General features: G+C 42.1%; 1 protein-coding gene across 7 annotated transcripts in view; it reads left to right on the forward strand.

The window, feature by feature from the left end:
* The window catches only part of LOC119501292 (septin-9-like), a 130,891-nt gene that overhangs the window by 96,469 nt on the left and 19,483 nt on the right, over window positions 1–14,939 (forward strand). The window contains exon 1 of one of the 7 annotated variants that reach the window (XM_037791574.1): window positions 5,876–6,000. The exons of the other annotated variants lie outside the window; for them this stretch is intronic. The gene's annotated coding sequence lies outside the window, so the exon portion shown is untranslated. Of the gene's footprint in view, window positions 1–5,875; window positions 6,001–14,939 lie in introns of those variants that run through there. 7 annotated transcript variants of the gene reach the window in all.

The following is a 14,939-nucleotide window of genomic DNA, read 5'->3' on the forward strand; positions in this document are numbered from 1 at the left end:
TCCTGTTGGCCAAATATAAAAATGAATGAATAATTTATTTTCATGTCCGGTCATTTACATAACCCATCCCGCATGGGATTATTCAGACACGTTAACTAACAACAAATCAAACATCCGGGCATGTTGGCCCACCATCATCTAACTGCACAACACACCAGCATCATCCAGACATAAACATTATCCAGACATAATCGTAAACATGAACCTCCCACAAAATAATGCTCCAGGATACATTCCACAATGGAAATACAACAAATAAACAGTCACGGATATATAAATACAGTCCACACTAATCCAATCATGAACTTTTTTTTAAATAATATTTGTCATAAATCATGATATAAAGGACAAAATAAGATAAAATGAATTTCGTTCTCAACCTCATTTAGTTCACAATATTGACACAGTCTTTCGTCTTCAGTTACACCTCTGTATCTTCCTGTTTCAATATGTATACATCTTAACTGTGCACACAGTGATCTCTGACTTTTAGGCAAATTATATTAAACATATTTGTATATTTCTTAAATAAAAAATAAGTTCTCAATTTTGGCTTTTCCCAGATTTCTTCTGCCCATGATTGTATGCATTTAGCCCGGACCACCCTTGTCTGTAGAATGAGCAGTAGTTAAAGTTGTGTAACTACAGTATAATGTTTAATATCCCTGTTCAGCTGCCTGCTCTGCTGCAACTCTACCAGCAACCAGCAGGAGACGCTGTCACACAGGTGGTTGGTCTCACACACCTGGAAGGTATCAAGCCTGGAGCTTGTGAGAGCTTTGTGTCAGTGCTGCATTTAAAGTCCATTATAGTTTACATTTAGAGACATACCAAACAGCTGATCTGCTGTTTGGTATGAAGCTGTTTTTTGTCTACTATAAATCATCTAAACTGGGGAAGTACTTTGGGTTTTCTCAGAGAAGCGGCCTCATGCGACACCTCCATAAACGCAGTTACACACAGATGCGTATACACACTCAGGTTCCTCTTGATATCCTGTATGGAGGCTTTGGTTTTACGCATGGGAAAGGCAGAAAGAAAGTAAAAAAACACACAAAGGAAACATTTATTTTCTCTGTGGTCACCACCCACATCTTTCACATGGGCAGCACAAGAGCATCACACAAGCGATGCTGTTTAACGATGCTGTTCTAATTCAGTGAAAGTCATAGGATTGTTGTAGAGATATTCTAAATCCTCCCACTATATGCTAATTTAGCAAACCTGCAGGGCACACCTGTGTTCCCTTTGGTACAGTTGTATTATACTCACAAATGTTCATACATAGCACACTCTGCACTCTTTCTGTCGAGGAAAAAGACTAGCCAGTGATGCATTTAATATAATGCACCCAGTGAGTCATGCTACTTCTATCCATCATGTTTCTGTGTTATGAAAGTCCTTGGACAGCTGCGAGGAACGCTGTCAGGGGTCAGCCAGGCAGCCCTGTACTCCGCCTGCCAATACATGACACCATCTTGGCTCGGCTCGGCCGCAGAAACATCAGCCCCTGCCATCGGCTTTCTGTCACCACATCCCCCCGTCTCCTCTAAATGAAGACCTTTTAGATGGCCGTGTCCCCAGCGGGGCAGCAACTCCGGAGTAAAAGAGCACGCCAAGATATGTTGGATAAAACAAATGATGACTGGCTCACTCTGCACGCAGGCAGGGTTCACTCAGGAGTCAGCGTCTTTAAGAAGAAGCTTCGAAGGGGAGGGAATGGAAATCTTTTTTTAACCTATTAATAACATCTGTAAAGTCATGTGTCAGCTTACATAGCTTTTAGAGTTGACACAGACTGAGCTACAGTAAAACCTGCAGTGAAATGGAGTTTGTTGGGTGTCAATGGGTAACGCAGATTTACACCCTGAGCTCTGGGGAGCTCAGAGAAACTTTGACTCAAGGGTTCGGTGTAAAAGAGAGTAAGACAAGCCTGAGTTATTAGTGAGCATGAAAGAGTTTGGCTCCAGAGAGGCGGCGATGCGAGAAAGAGACAAGGAAAGGTTTGTTTAGAGCTCAGAGTTGGCAGGTGATTGTTTGCACGAGGTTGTTCACAATTCATTTGTCCTTTTAAACAACAGAGCAACTACTAGGGGTGGTAAAAAAATCGATTCACCTATGTATTGTGATTATTTAATTTTTTTTTTTAAATCAATTTTTTAATGCCAGAATCTATATATTTGCTGTGTGTAATTTCCTCCTATGGTCATGTCTGCATCATCAGGCTTTGTAAAGAGCCCAGTGAGAAAGGACCAATGCCTTCAACTCAAGTGGGATATGCTGTTAAATATACAAAAATAGGGCCGAGGTGATTTAAAAACCAACCAGAAGAGACCAGCAAACTCACTCTAGTAGCTTCTAAATACAAAAGTTACTCCCGTCAGTTACATTTTAGTATCTCCAGTTTTAAACACTGGGTTTTTATTGGGGCGATAAAGTGGAGTTTCAGAAAGAGGGAGATGAAAAGAGGCCGAACATTTTCAAGGCAGGGGGCAGTAGTTCGGGGAAAATGTTCCATTTCCCACATTGTAAAACTAAGTATAACGAGGATTTATTTTAACTCCTTATTTGGTAAAGCCTGGTTTTGATCACACGTACAAGGGCATCTGTGTTTGTCTGTATGTGTGAATTGTGAAGGCCCTTAACAATGCTTCAGATTGGTTAGATGGACATGTTATATATCCTGTACTGGGTGTAGCAGGCATTCAACACTGAGGTGCCAGCATGTGCCGGGAGAAATGTTTACCGTGGCAACTAAGTGTGTAATGAAATGAAACAAATCCATCTTTCCAGCCTGTTGTTCCTGCTTTTTCAGAAACATGACTCTTCATCTGGAGGAATGCAGGTGCTGCCCTGTGTGTGTCTGCTCATGTGGCTGTAAGGTTGCAGTCAAGCCCCTGCACTGGTGTATAATTACACTTCCTGTGAGGCTGGAGACAGCTGTTTCCTCTCCTCTTTAATCACACAAATACATACTCTATAAGAATAGTAATCAGCCAAAGTAATTGGTTCGCTCCCATGGTTAGAAAAAAAAAAAAGTTAAGGCTACATTTCTGACTATTTAACAGAAGATCTGCAAATGCTGAGGCACTTAACTGTCATTCTTCTCTTTGGGTTCATCTCTGAAACATTATATATTAATGTTAGATAACTGACTTTAATCGCTGCTCTGTTTTTAAAAGATTACAAATGAGTGCATCCTCAGACATTGCTGTGTTGGCTCTCTACTTAATAATATATTATTAGGGCTGTCAATCTATTAAAATATTTAATTGTGATTAATTTCAAATTTTTTATCTGTTCAAAATGTACCTTAAAGGGAGATTTGTGAAGTATTTAATACTCTTATCAACATGGGAGTGGGCAAATATGCTGCTTTATGCAAATATGTGTATATATTTATTATTGTAAATCAATTAACAACACAAAACAATGACAGATATTGTCCAGAAACCCTCACAGGTACTGCATTTAGCATACAATATATGCTCAGTCATAACATGGCAAACTGCAGCCCAACAGGCAACAACAGCTGTCAGTGTGTCAGTGTGCTGACTTGACTATGACTTGCCCCCAAACTGCATGTGATTAACATAAAATGGGCCTGTCTATAAAGGGGAGACTCGTTGGTAGCCATAGAACCCATTTTCAGGTCATAGGACTGCTTTGAAAATGGCCATGACTGTTTTTCCTCGCCAAAATTTAGCGCAAGTTTGCAGCGTTCTTTAACCTCCTTCCCAGCAACCAATGACCAATGGATTCTTTAGGTTTTCTAGTGTCATATGATCCCATTATCTTCTTTCTAGCTTTAAAACTGAGCCCAGTACAACCTCCAAAAGATCGATTACGTCACGATTATTTTTGATCAATATCATATTTTTATTGCACTTTCACATTAAAATAAACAGCGTACTGCTTTCACTTACATGCTGTTCTACAAAATATACAGGAATATTCACCCTACCCCTTTGTTAGCTACATTTTATCATAAATACATTGGTTGTAGATATATAATATCTATACCCAAAGTGAAGCCAAAACATCTCGATCCCCAGCTGGTGGCTGGCTGTTAGTTTAGGAAGCGCTTGATTTGATATGCAGCAGATTTCTATGAGCAGAACGCGCATTTTAAACGTCAATATCGCAGGCGATGATGTTCATTTAGTTGTTGGAATCCAAAATTGTGATCGCAATTATTATTAGTCTTAATTGTGCAGCCGTAGTCTCAGGTCTGTGTGAGAGGAATGAACGGGATGTGGTGAATGCAGAGCCTGAGGAGCAGAATGATGAGAGGGTCCGGTTAGATAATTGGGGTTGTAAATGATCCCGGGAGTTTAGGGGAGGGACGTTCAGCTGGCCCAAAAGCTCCTTCAACATCGGTGTAAATTATGGGTGGGTGATATGACCTAAAATGTATATCATGGTATTTCTTTTGTTTTTCGCAGTGACAGTATTATATCACGGTATTAAGATTCAAGATTCTACCTCTTTTCTTTCTATTGGCAATGTAAGGGGACATATCTTAAGAAAGAACAAATATTTCTTAGAAAACAGACGCGTTTATTGGCTCCAAACTGAAAACGAGGCCTACATGTGTTTTGGGAGGAGTAGCCTGCCCCATAATGTAAATGTAATGTGATTCATTCAGAGTTAATAACAGTCATGCTGTTGTTTTCAGTTATGAGTGAACTGTAGCTGACTGTTGAGCAACTTTGATCTCAGCAAGAAAGAATATTTAGAAAAAAAATGTTGTTTTTTCACATATTCAGCCTACTGTTTGTTTCAAAGTTGTTCACCTCTTTTCACCACAGACAAACTGGGAATTGCATTACAGTTAACTGAATTTACGTCTTTGAAGCAACTGAAAGCTGACAGAACCTTTTACAGTGTTGCCTAATTTTTCCGCGTGATGCGCGCAGTTGTCAGCCAAAATAGATGGTGAAAAGGATCTGTTGAAGGCTGGCAGCTCCGCAGCAGCAACGCTGTCTGTGTGGACGCCACACACGTACGAGAGTCTGCAGCCGCGCTGCCCACCCGGTCTGTGTGGCTGCTCTAACCTGTTAATGTGGGCGCCGAAATGAAAAGTAAAAGGTTCCATGACGAACTGGAACGGCGGTAGCCTGCACATAACCATAGACAATCTGTGTGGGTGTGACGTAGTTTATCGGGTGTTGTATCTCCGTCGCGGGTACAAGCGGCCAAAATGGGTTTTCTCAGGAGGGTGGCTGGCGTCTCCCTTAGAGATAGGGAGAAAAGCTCAGTCATCCGTAAGGGACTCGGAGTAGAGCCGCTACTCCTTTGCGTTGAAAGAAGCCAGCTTGAGGTGGTTCGGGCATCTGGTTAGGATGCCCTCCTGGGCGCCTCCCTAAGGAGGTGTTCCAGGCCACGACCAGCTGGGAGGAGGCCACGGGGAAGACCCAGGACTAGGTGGAGAGATTATATCTCCACACTGGCCTGGGAATGCCTCGGGATCCCCCAGTCAGAGCTGGTTAATGTGATCCGGAAAAGGGAAGTTTGGGGTCCCCTGCTGGAGCTGTTGCCCCCGTGACCTGACCCCGGATAAGAGTTTGAAGATGAGTATCTCCGTCGTGTGTGTGCTGAACCATGTCGTGGCCGAACGTGACACCGGTGACGGTGATGAAACCGGTATACCGCCCAGCCCTAAGTGTAGATACATGCACACACAGCCTGATCACAGCTGCTCTATGTTAAGCTCATCTATTTTTCCCTCTTACATAATGTTTAAACTCTCCTACTATTTCATAGTTTTGTGTGCATACACTTTGGAAATCCTTTCTTTCTTTGTTAGGAGGGGGGTGGGGGTGTATTTGAAGGAAGTGGGCGTGTCTTGTTGCCTTGCCTGCTGACTCACATGACAGGCCTGGGTGGGAGGGGCAGGCAGGGAGCTTCCAGAGCCACAGCAGAGTTTGGCCTCTCACTGGAGCGCTGCACTTTGGCAGGGGACGACTCATACACACTCACACACACAGTTCACACACGGTGAGTGTTTTGCATACCGGGAGAGAGTGTGTGTGTGTGTGTGTGTGCACGTGCGTGGGTGTGTATGTGTGGGATGTGTGTGTTTTTAAGAAAGTAATTAGAAGTAGAGGTCGTCAGTTTTCCTTTGTGTTCTTTTTTTTTTTGCGTGTTCCTCCTCTTCCCTGCAAGAAGAGATTTGATCATCTGCTGTTTTCACATACTTTACTTGATGAATATCTCTGCATGCCTTCCATACTTGACTCGGGAACACAGCTGTTTATATGTGTCTTCATGTTACTGTTGTTTTTAGCAGCTCGGTGTCGGGCTTAATGTGCATGATGGCTAGTGTTGAACTTTTGGTTGCAAAGAAAAACAGCTTTGAGTTCAGGTATAGGTGTGAGTTATTCAGTTATTGCCCACACATTTAGCATGTTTTTGCATTTAAACGTGTGTACGTGCATGCTCGTAATTACTATTGTTGAGGTTTTCCCCTCTGTCTTTCATCCCCTAAATTATGTGTGTCTGCTCTCTTTGTATTCAATCTGTCTTTGCATAACTAAACTAAATGATTCCCTTCCGTACTCTGTGGAGCCGACTAACCACATGTGTGGAGCTAACCTTTCACTTTGCCACACACACACACACACACACACACACACACACACACATCATGTTTCAGCCCCTTCTCTGTTTAAATTCACTTTCATGTTTCCTCCCTCCTCACATTGTCCACACACTGGACGTGTTCTGCTGTTTCTGACGGCGATCCATTACCGGATTGTGTAGCGAGCACTCAGGAGTGTGAGTGTGTGTGTGTGTGTGTGTGTGTGTGTGTGTGTGTGTGTGTGTGTGTGTGTGTGTGTGTGTGTGTGTGTGTGTGTGTGTGTGTGTGTGTGTGTGTGTGTGTGTGTGTGTGTGTGTGTGTGTGTGTGTGTGTGTGTGTGTGTGTGTGTGTGTGTGTGTGTGTGTGTGGCAAAGTGAAAGGTTAGCTCCACACATGTGGTTAGTCGGCTCCACAGAGTACGGAAGGGAATCATTTAGTTTAGTTTCTGCTTTGGAAAGTACAGTGAAGGAATCATCTTAGCTAATGGTAATCGGTGGAAAGTAGTTATATTATTCCTTTCCAGTGGGAAACACTACGTATCAAATTCTGACCAACATCGAAAACAATATTCTCATTTTTGTTCTGTTTGAGCTGCTTTGTTCGCCCCATACATCTTAAGTTTCTCTTTCAAGTTAATTTTTTTTCTGCTTTCTGTTCCGTGTGTGTTTATATGAGAAAGCGGTTGTGGGATCTCTTGGTTAACTGGCGATGTGGCAGCATTTGGAACAAAGCTGAGCCTCTGCATTGTATCATCCAGGCTTTGTTGTCTAGGGGTTGACCTGAGGAATACAAGGCATTGCTCTCTGATAATATCAGAGCGATGGAAAACAGCAGCCACCCTTCACCTTTTTAGAGAGTCACCCGCCTCTGTTTTGCCTCACAAGCGTGCACACACACACACACACACACACACACACACACACAGGGAGCTGTTGAAAGGAGCTCTGTTGTGGCCCCTGTGCATTGCCAGGCGAGAACAGACGGTGGCCTTTCACCAGTGTTTGATGGTACGCTGAAAAGGTCATCGTTACCTTCTGTATCTTGAACGTCTTTGTGTGTGTGTGTGTGTCTGCGGACGTTTTAGTCAGCCAATAAGTCAGAGCAGTCAGATTATGTATCTGTTGTGGAATTCAGCATCATAACTTTGTCATGCAAAATATTTCGTGAATGTAACCGGAGCTTTGTAATTGTAAAATTGATAAGGTTGTGGCTCAACATGCTGCACATTCTCAGAATAGCAAGTTTCCTGGTGTGTGGAGGTTTGCATTTTGTGTTTATTATAAGAATAGGTGTTGTAAAACGTGAGGCGTGAGAAGTTGTTTGCTTTAGTTGTCTTGTCTTTAGTTGTTTAAAATGTTTGATTCAGTTGGCATTCAGGAATCTTTACTTTCCCTCATCTGTCACAAATAGATCAGCTGTAAATCAGGACATATAATGTAACAACAACAACAGTCCTTAACTATTTTAAGTGTAGGACTTAATACCTGAGTGGAGTGGGTAATGCACACAATGTCTAAAATAGGGATGTGAGGGTGAGGACATTTCCCCACCGGTTAATAAAGTTGTGACAACACCGGTGTTACCGATTATACCCGACGTTTTAGAAGAAAAGACGGCGCTCAATATATGTAGAGCTCTTACTTTGATCTTTACCGTCGAGTGGCTGTGTGTCTGACCTCTCTGGTCCAGCTTTCGCTAGGAGGCTGCAGGATTCTACTTGGAGCCGCTGCGATTGCCTCATTAACGTTATGGTTCCCTTATAGCTTTGGGTTTAAAACCAAAGTATTGCCAAATTGGCGCTTCTGCTTTTCGCTTTGACACCAAATCCCCCGCCATCGTCTTGTCTGTCAACACTCTCTCGTCCCATGTGTGTAATCTGACTCCTGCTACTCTGAGCTGAGACTCCTTTCGGAGCAGACGCTTTCACTTTCAGATTGTAGTGTTCGTAGTACGACTATGTTTTGATAACACGGCGCTGATACGCCAAAATGAACTAAATGGGTTTTATTTCTATAAAAAAAAAGCAAAATGACAGTGGGGGCGGTGGGCAAGTAATGTAATCGGTGTGTGCCCGACCACCACGTATCACCGGTAACACAGACTACAGCAACAAGCCTAGTCTAAAATGACGTTTTGGAATTTAAAAATAGAGCATGTCCTCTAAAAGACAACAAGGACTGTACTACTGTACGAAGGGATGGTAGTAAACCGACCGTATCAAGTGTGTGAAGTTCAGACATCAAAGACATTTATTATGCTGTTACGATTTCAAAGGTGAAGTGCTGATATCAGTGATTAGAGGCCATAATAAGTGACTCATATTGAACCTGCATTCAGACTGCAGTCAAAAGGTCGAAAAATAAGAACTGAATGAAAATTGAATCACACTCAGTCAATGCAGGAAATCATGTCAAACTCATATTGGAACCAAGCAAATGATCCTAGCCAGTAGTTAGGTCTTCTGAAGGTATTGTCTGCTAGTGTAGTCTTGAGCTTTGTATGTGGGTCAGTCACAGACCATAAATACTACTCCTGAGGCCTGGAGAGGACCAGAGTGACGGGCTTTATATCACACACACACACACACCGATTGTGGAGTGTGTCAAAGAGCCCAAGGCTTCCCGCTGGTTGTGTCGTTGATAGAATGAAACATTTTATTAGTAGCCTTGGAGACCTTGAGATTTCCCGTCTCAACATTGAAATAAAGTTGACCTCTTAAATTGAGTGAATGCACCTTTTTTATCAGTTAAAGTCATCCAAGCGTTAAAGTACTGCTGCTATGGGTAACAGCACACCCGATATTATCACATATTTTAGTAACAACAGTGGGCCTTTTCACATTTCCTACGAGTTGTCTCGGGTATCACTACACACCTGCCATGAGTTCTACTGACCGCTCACCTCTGAGTATTATGAGATGTGGAAATATTTCTAGAGGAATGATGTCTTTCAAAGTTAACGTGTTAATAATGCAAATTTGCTTTAACGCCACTAATTTCATTAACGCATTAACATGCTCAGTTTTAAAGCAAGAGTGAAGATACTGGTATCATATGAAACTAAAAAAACTAATGAATCCATTGGTGCCAACCATGTCATATTAGCTTGTCATGAAGGAGGCTAAATAACGCTCCAAAATCACGTGGTCTGTCGTGGTCATTTTCAAAGGGGTCCCTTGACCTCTGACCTCAAGATATGTGAATGAAAATGGGTTCTATGGGTACCCACGAGTCTCCCCTTACAGACATGCCCACTTTATGATAATCACATGCAGTTTTGAGGCAAGTCATAGTCAAGTCAGCACACTGACACACTGACAGCTGTTGTTGCCTGTTGGGCTGCAGTTTGCCATGTTATGATTTGAGCATATTATTTTTTATGCTAAATGCAGTACCTGTGAGGGTTTCTGGACAATATCTGTCATTGTTTTGTGTTGTTAATTGATTTCCAATAATAAATATATACATACATTTTCAAAAAGCAAGCATATCTGCCCACTCCCATGTTTATAATACTTGACAAATCTCCCTTTAAGGTGCATTTTGAACAGATAAAAACTGTGCGATTGATTGGCGATTAATCACGATTGACAGCCCTAGTTTAAACATACTGATATTTATACATTTAAAAATAAAAGTATTGTTGCTAATGTTTGTTTAATGTTGTTTGTACTTCTGCATATTGACATACAACTATATGTGAAAATTTTGTTTGACGTCTCCTGACTGTTGTCCGTAGTGTGAGGTATGTTTGAGGACAGAGGTCAGATTCCTGAGCCCCCCTGACCCTGCAGACCCACGCCTGCTGTCAGCCAACCATTTCACCGATACACTTTGACCAGCACACTAAGATAAAGAACTACACTGGCTAGCTACCACAGCCCGGCTAATGACTTTTACAACTCCTGTCAGTGAGCAGCTAACAGATAATAGCTAGCTAACTTATTATTCAGCCTGTTTGCAAACTTCCTGAGTCAGTAAACACACTTCGGGGGTTAATGTTTAGCAGTTGCTTTGGGCTAGAATATTGTTCTGTAAGGCTTAAATGTTCAGTCAGTTGCAGGAATGTAGATGTTGAGTTAGAAATTGAATAAATGAGTCTTGGATTGATGAGTTAGTCCGTGAGGTTAAGTGCTCTTGCTTATAATAATATATGTTTGCAAAATGCACTTTGTTGCAGTTGAAGGACCTTTTTCTTGTACTCGGTGTCCGAGGCCGTTAAAGAGTCTAGAAAGACAACAGCTCTCTTGTGCACCACCGCAGTGTGGAGACCGAACACATTCCTCTGGCAGTCTAGACAAACCTGTGGGCTTCTACTGTCATTACTGCCATTTACAAAACATTTCTCAAATGTCTGCAAAGTGGCGTTAGATGCCGAAGCTACTTGCACCGACATGGAAACAACCTGGGCCTTGTGGACTGAAAGATTGTATTAAGACTGTTAGAGATCAAGTAGCGTTGGTTTTGTAGCTGTGGAGAGGTGACACGTAGTTAACATACATGCCTTTACAAATATATATATATATCTGACACACAGACAGATGCACGCTCAGTGTCCAGCGCCAGGTGACACGATGAGCTAGTTGGACCCTCCAGGGGTCAAAGGGCACATTACTCCAGAGAGCTGAACGACGAGGACTCTGGGAACCGGGCCTCGCTGCACAAACACTGTGACTTTAATAACACAACAGAGCATGTTTGCACTGCCACCACTCCAATTTCCCCCTTTTATTAAGGGATTCACTGTCAGAGGGTGGGAAAAAGTGTTTGGGTGTGTGTGTGTGTGTGTGTGTACATGTTTATATCCCTCCCCTGGGCCTGCCCTGAACCCATGTGGTCTGGGGTATCTAATTGATTCTGGATCCCCAGTTCAAAGCAATTTAATGGGTACATGCACTTACTTCTTTTCATAGTCGTGTTTGTACTATCTCAACCGTAGAAAAAGCAAGCTCGAGAATCACTGGAAATACCTCACAGAAACCTTTTTTTGATAATAGGATTTGCAGCAGCCCACACACTTCTGAAGAAGCATCTGGGTCACCATCAATACAAGTGTAGCCATGTTAAGATGAGCCTAGACCGCAAACCTCCTTTTGTCCTGTCCGGGAATGTAAATAAAGGACAAGAGGAGCAGATGTTTTCAAATGGGGCCCATAAAAAGATTTTAGACCAGAGCAAAGATGCAAACGACCCATCCAGTGGATTAGTCAGCTAATGTGTGTTTGACATGCTCCAGACAAGTAGTGGAATGACTTGACTTGAAATACGCGAGTTCAAGGATTGTGAATGGTGGCGGGATGTGTTACGCTCGGACAAAGCAACTTCACTTTCAATGTTATTGCGCTCTGAATGCCTTATTAGTAGTATTACTGTAATTAAGACAAAACCACAACAATGTAGACCATCCCTAATACTAATCAGTATAAACAATAATTGGACTCATCTTGATGAGTCATCCTCTCTTTAGATTTATGAAAGAGTTAAGAGTACTCGACTGGTAGAGGAAACATTATGGTATTATGGCTCATTAAAATAGTAGAAAATAAGTGGTGCTTTCTACATACTAAAAGTCCTAAAAGTGTCTAAACAAAGGGGAAGATTTATCAGAGTTTTAAGGATTCAGTGAGTGAATCACTCTGCTGGATAAGAACTTGCTCCAAGTTTCCAGTCCCTGGATTCCTCTCTTGTGATTCAAGTCAGTTTGTAAAGAGGGGGTCAAACCACTGGTTTGTCATAAATGGACTAACCTCAGCGCCACTCTTTTCCAACCTAAACTGGGAACATGACCTCTGACCTGCTCGCCACGCTGTCAAGATCAACACCCCGGACAGCTGAGGCACGGCTCAGTGGTTTAGACCACATCTCCACTAAACATAGACAACACAGTCGCAGTTTTCTCCGTAGTTCTTCTTTTCTTTGAAAGAGGCAGCCAACAGGAACGTGTTTAACTGGTTTCAACTGTATTTACATCCCCTGTTTTGAATGCCTGTGTGTAGTTAGAGAGGAATGACCCAAAAGTGGAATAAATCACAAAGGCTATTCTCCACTCTGTTTTACTGTTTCCTCCTCCTCCTCCTGCTCCTCCTCCTCCTCCTCCTCCATTCCACACTCCTTCCTCTGTCATCTTCTTCCTGGCCTTATCTGTTTTACCTCCCCCTACTCAATAATCCTTTTCCTTTTTGCTTCTCCTCTTTATCTCATGCTTCTCCCCACACTGCTGACGCCCTTCTACCTCTTCTTGACAACATCCCTTCTTGCTGCCTTGATTTTCTCCTCCTTGCTCTCGTGTCTCTTTTCTCCCTTCCTCAAAATGCTTTGTGGGATCGGAGACTGCCGGCCATGTTTACAAAAAGCAAAGTAATCCGATACCGCTGGAAGCAAGAAAAAAAATATGTTCTTTATTGCCTGTAATTGAAAACAGGATCACAGCAAGCCCAACACTGAGTCATTCTCTGCTTTCCAATTTCTAAAATTAATTTTGCAATCCCATAACAGGACCTGATTCAGGGGGAAAACCTTTTAGAGTAGAGCTGAGGAATGATTAACTCTTAAATCGGTGATGTATTGCATACATTATGGATGCGTAAGACATTGCGAGGTGATTTATAGCCCCTGAAAACATGGTTTTGAATCTTAAATATTTCTCTGCAACTTAAAAGACTTGTGACTAAATAAGCAACAACCAAATTTAAGGTCCCGGAATAAATACATAATATTGCTCAAATACATTACCATACTAGAGTGCTACAGGAGTGAGTCCTAAAACACGGAAATGAGTTAGCATTTTAGCACTTCCGGTTCCCTTGTCTGGAAGGCAACTGACATTAAATGTTAGGGATGGGAAAAAAAATGTATTCACCTATGTATCGCGAGTTTGAAATAGATTTTTTTAAAGCCAGAATTGATATATTTGCTTCATTTGAGTCTATGCAGAGGTAGAAGGAAGTTACCGCTTTTATTGTTGAAGTCTGAGTAACATGATGTCATACCCGTTCCGTATCCTTAAACCAAAACAAACTGAGCCGGCCGCCGTGAGCCGGAACGAAAAAGTAGAAAACGTTGGAGGGTCCGCGTGGATACGACCTGCACCCTCACATGTTAAATCCAGTGTGGTAAACACTACACACCAAGTAAAGTATGGAAACACTTTGGGCTTCACACATTGCAGGAAAAGCAGATCTAGACATCACGGCTAAAGCTGCATGCTAACTCTGTCATGGACAGGAAACGTTATCGTATCGCGGTAACGTGCGGTCAAGCCGGCTGTCGCTCGCATCTCCGTGGTCAAATGGGCCGACGCTACAACTGTAGAGCACCCATATACTGACATTTATGTTAAATGCATTCAAACGGCCCCGATGGAGCTGAACATGGATGGATAAAGAGAAAGGAGCTGACGGGAGAGCTAGAGACCACCTTGGAGAAGTTAGAGGACGTAGACACGTGTGACTACGTCCGGTTTTCAAAATAAGGTGTTAACAAAGGGAACTGTATATACAAAATACATATATGGAAATAAGATTGATTGGATTATATTCACCAGAAGTATAAAACATTACATGTCCCTTATAGATTAAAAAGAAAATACTAATAAATAATAATTTGTGAGGGAAATGTCTTTGTTCTTTGATTTTTGGGTTGCTGGAAAGAAAATAATAAATAATTCCTGACAACGACTGATATATTTGACTTCAGGACATCTCTGACTACATACATGCTGAAAAATAAACATTTTTACTGTATTAATTTAGATATTTTCCAAAGTAAAAGTCCCTAGAAGTTTATGATTCAACTTTTTCCCATGGTGTAGTGTTAAAAAAGTCAACAAAAATCACAATAAATCACAGTACTTAAAAATCACAATACATATTGAATCGGCACCCAAGTATCGTGATAGTATCGAACCGGTAGATATCGTCCCAGCCCTAGTATGTCATGTGTTCTCATCCCTATTTGACCTGGCATGAACCTGTATTTTTTTAAAGTCAGTCAGTGTTTTGACTGGCCTGTGTTGGGGTAATATCCACCAGCTGGTAAGCCACCAGGGCCAGACATTTTTCATGTGGAGGTCAAATGTCTCAAGATTTACAGGGTCATGCTCCAACCGGCTGTCTCCTGACACCTGTGTTCACTGGCTAAGAGCCATTATAGGTCTACAGCGCTTTGGCAGGACATCATGGAAGAGCTGATGGTATGAAAGCCTCTGTCTGATAAATGGTCAGCTCATCCAGATGTTTTACAGCAGACTCCTCCTGAGTCCTTCACCAGTCTGGTTTTATTCTCACTCAAAACAACAGAATCAACGCTTCACTTGTGGGATTTGTAGTTTACTGAAACTGACGACGCGGGGCCGAAAC

The sequence above is a fragment of the Sebastes umbrosus genome, chromosome 14, assembly GCF_015220745.1.
Source record: "Sebastes umbrosus isolate fSebUmb1 chromosome 14, fSebUmb1.pri, whole genome shotgun sequence".
Lineage (NCBI taxonomy): Eukaryota > Metazoa > Chordata > Actinopteri > Perciformes > Sebastidae > Sebastes > Sebastes umbrosus.